This window comes from Aphelocoma coerulescens, chromosome 4 (assembly GCF_041296385.1).
Source record: "Aphelocoma coerulescens isolate FSJ_1873_10779 chromosome 4, UR_Acoe_1.0, whole genome shotgun sequence".
Classification (NCBI taxonomy): Eukaryota; Metazoa; Chordata; class Aves; order Passeriformes; family Corvidae; genus Aphelocoma; species Aphelocoma coerulescens.
In genome coordinates this window covers 72,478,660-72,482,875 of record NC_091017.1, presented here as the reverse complement: position 1 = coordinate 72,482,875, position 4,216 = coordinate 72,478,660, and the positions used below count along the sequence as shown (strand labels likewise).

The window sequence follows — 4,216 nt, the reverse complement described above, 5'->3', positions numbered from 1 at the left end:
CCATGCGCTGCACAGGGCCGGGCGGGCTCCCAACACACCTCACTCTGCTGCCGACACTGCAGCTCGCGTTGCTCCGCCCATGCATGGGAACTGTCTCGCTGCTGCTCGCAGAGCGCTTGGTCCACGTGGCCTGGGTCGCACGGTCCCTGAGGCACGCTTCCCTTCACCAGGACACAGCTGACATTGCTCAACAGTCTTGGTAATTAAATAATATTCACAAAAATATCCTTCCATTGGCATATATTTTGACTCAGAAATTAACTGTGTCCAAACAGTCTTCCAAAAGTCTTTGGTAAGAATCAGATCTCAAGAAACATACAAAAAGTTCTTAAAGAACCATGAAAGGAAATGTTTCAGTTCCTTTTGAGCTTGAATTAAGCTAAAATTTACAAATCATTGTTCAAGTATCTTTTCAAGTTTAAGATAAATGTCCATATGTGTCTCTGAGAGCCAAAAGTCTTTCCATGGTTCCTCCATAGTTTAGAGATGGAACAGCAAAACAAAAACAAGAAGAGAAATCCAGAGTTTACTCCCAAATCAGTCTCTGTGCTTAGGGATCGGGGATCATTTTGCCCACATTAACTACCATTTGTTACAGCGGGGATACTGCAACACGTGTATCAGACAACAAGGCCCGTGGAATGAATATATACACATGGACGGATTCTTGATAGATGTTTCAGAGATGTTTATTTCTCCAGCCGCATGGCCGGGATCTGCCGAGGAACTGCTCAATCACGGGACCCGAGGGTCCTTGCCCACGCAGGGGAACACAAAACAACCAATGGGGAACGAGGCTGACCAGGGGCAGGGAAACCCCGTGCCTCCCCCCAGGGCCTCTCTCCCAGGACCACATGGCTGGGGGGAAGGGACCCTGACAGGTCCTGACATCTGCCTCCAAGTGCTTGTGAAATGTTAGCTGTAAATCACAGAAACCTAACAGTACTTGTGCCTGTTTTACAGCTGCAGAAGAGTGAAGCACACAGAGCAAAATATCCCACTAGCCCCTGAACAGGATTGAGAGGTCAGATTTTCCCATGAGGATTTAGCTGGAAAAAAATTTCACACAGGATCCCCACTATGGAGTGGTTGTGATTGGTTGTCATTGCTGCATGGCTTTAGCACCAGAGACTCTGTCTGCAGCCAGCTCAGGGTTCCCTGGTCCCTCAGGTAGCTGCATGTCCCCACTTCCTCTGATCATCCAGAACATGGGAACTTCTGCAGTTTGTCACTGAATCCAGGAATCCAGGCTCCCATTCAAAGGAAACCAGAGATGCCAAGAGCTTGTCTGTACTCAGTGCTTGTCCATCTATTCTGTAAAGACTTGTCTGTGGTTTGCACCTGGACACTGTTGTCCAAAGGACTTGCACAAGTGGAAAATGTATGGGAAAGCAGAGAACTGAGGCAGAAATCCCAAGTCTGGGCAGAAGTTCTGATCACTGGACCTGCTTTTTGGTTTTCACTATCAGAGCAGTGTAGATCTGCAGCCTGGAAGGGATGGTTGTTCTTAGCATGATTTTTCTTACTTGGTTAATTTCCATACCACTGGGGTGTCCATCACAGGGACTGTGCTGGAAGAACAGCTGTGTGCCCTCTGGTTCCCCCCATGTCATATGGCACTACTTGCTCTGATTAAATCAGTAATTATTCTCCACTGTCCCTGCACTTCACAGCCACTCCTGCTCACAACCCCACAAATTGCATGAGCAAAACCCCCCTTCCTGACTTGAGCCACTCGTGTGGGTGGGGGGATTGGCTGTGTCAGTACAAGGCTTGTTGTGTGCACAAGCTGGGGCTCTGCTTTGCTTTGCTCAGTGTCCTGTCTCATTCCCCTGCTCGGTGGTATTTCAAAGTGCTACCTAATGCCTTTCAAATTTAGGAGTTTCAGAGTCTAATCTTCAGATCTGCCCCACTTTCTATTGATCTAGTTCCAGGTTGGTTACCAAGACTATTTTCTGGTTCCAGTTCAGATGTGCCCAATTGGATGGAAATTTCACAAGAACATTTGAACTTGTGAGATTACCACAAGTTTCTGCCAACTAATCTTGGAAAGTTTCTACCCTTCGGACTTAGGAGGGTACTCTGAAGATGTTAGGGCCTTTGAATTTGAATCCTGGCTTTTAATTTGGTTTGCATGTCTCCCATTTAGATGTAAGATCAAGAAGATTGAATTGCCATTCCTGGAATTAAGAAATGATTAAAAGGTGAGATCTTTGATCTTGTAAACCAGTTTTTATTTGCCACAGTAAAACAGCCTTTTATTCCCTGAAAAAATGCTAACTCCTTTATACCTTTTCTCTGATACAGGTGAAAACAGAGTCAAATGCTTGAGGAAATGCTGCAGAACAAAAAATAATTTGCTTTTTTTGACACGCCTTGATAAAGTTGCTGAGAAAATTAGCACAGTAATCAACAGTTTTCTGCTACAGCTGGGAGGAGTGGGAGCAGCCACATGCATCATTTTTTGAGTGATTTTTCAGCTTTGCCTTTCCTGGCCCCCCTTCCATGGGTGACTGGACCCTGGTAGCAGAGCTGACGTTTTCATTCCCTGGAAAATCTCAGAACCTGGTTTTCATTTAAATGTGTAAAATTATCTGAGTTGTTTTCCCCTCGATAAGGTTTACAAGTGTCTGTATATCTTTAGTTTTAACAGAGGGCAGTTCAGTAGACAGTTTACGAAGTACTGGTCAGGGAGATAAATTACCTTGTAGAGCTGCACAATCACCATTCACAATCTCCTCAGTGACTTTATAGCCAATGATAGGATTTTTCAAGTTCATAGAAACTCATCAAAACAATTCCTGATATTTTTTCCTTCTCCATCTAGCCATTTTCACTTAAAGCATAATCTGTACTGCTCCTGCTAGGGAGTGAGGGTTTGGTTTGATGCCTTAGGGCCCGCTGAACATTTCTTTATTTCTGGCAGCTCTTTGGGATTTGTGAACTGGAAATGGGAACATTTTGGGCAGCTGCAGCACTTTGGCACATTCCTTTCTCAGGGGTCATATCTAACCTCAAATGAGGCTTTGTGTGTACCATGCAGTGTTGCTCGGCGAGGTTATCACTGGGCAAATGAGCTTTTTTTTCTGCTTTCCTGAAGTCAAGGTTCCACAGCTGTACATTTGAAGCTCCCTAGTTCTTTTGGGTGGGTGCTACTTCAGTCCTTAGTTTATTTACAGTGTGATTGGCACACAACCTGTTGCAGCAGAAGAAGGCATGTAGTACATGGGGCAGCATCTGTGATAGTGGGGCACTCCTTGAACCTCTTCTCAGTTTCACTGGCCCTTTCTGATCAACGTGGTGCATGGAAGTTGTTGGAGACAGACTCTCCTCATTTCTGAATCACTAGGTACTCCAGCCCTGGCAGGGCTGCAACTTGTCTGGGGCTAAATCACACCAAAGTAATGCAGGTGATGCCACTGCTGGCTCCAGGGCATGGCCAAATGCCACTCAGGAACAGATGTGGGGGAATGGGGAAAGAAGGGAAGATGGAATATGGAAATTTTATCCTCCCTGTGGGTGTGTGTTTGTCCATCATGTGATATGGCCATGGCTGCACAGCTGCTCACATCCCCACTGGGGTTGGGTTTGTTTGTTCCACTGTTGATAACATCTGTCTCTGTCCCTGCACAGCTCCAGGGAGGTTTGCTGAAGCAACAGTACAGCAAATGCAGGTTTGGCTGTAGGTGCTGAGTGGGACCTGTCTTGTGCCAGAGTGAGAACATGTGACTTCCTGAGGTAATGGGATGGACCACAGCCTCCTCTTCCAGGGCAGAGGTTAAGAATTGATTCACATAAGAGCAGGTCCAAGTACTACCCTATTATAAGACCTTCCAAGTGATGCTGGTGAATGGTCTCAATTTCGGAATTGATTTTTTCCCCACTTATTTTCTGACTCAGAGCAACCTCCTGTTTTACACAGGCAGCACATTTACCCTGAGTGATGCTTCCTGCATCCAGGGCAGCTCCCTTCTGACAACACTGCAGAAGGCATTGCCAAGAGGCTGTAATTAAGGGTGTTACCAGAGTTATTTGCTCCATTTCCAGCAGGCTCTGAACTGGTGATCAGGGAGAAACTAGTAACATCTGCAGGCTGTAATGAGGCAGGTTTGAAGTGATGGGGGTGTCCCATTTTTCCCTTCCTCCACAGAGGGAAATTGGAGAGCTTGGTGTTTGGTAGGAGAGGACATGGACTCAATGAAAGAGAAGTTGTTCA

At 46.0% G+C, this 4,216-nt stretch overlaps 1 long non-coding RNA gene across 1 annotated transcript; it reads left to right on the top strand.

Moving 5' to 3' along the window:
• Positions 1 to 1,740: 1,740 nt before the first annotated feature.
• LOC138109169 (uncharacterized) lies at positions 1,741 to 3,706 on the top strand. Its single transcript, XR_011150324.1, has 3 exons — positions 1,741 to 1,934; positions 2,150 to 2,204; positions 2,308 to 3,706. It is a non-coding gene; the product is annotated as an uncharacterized lncRNA (long non-coding RNA).
• Positions 3,707 to 4,216: the final 510 nt, after the last annotated feature.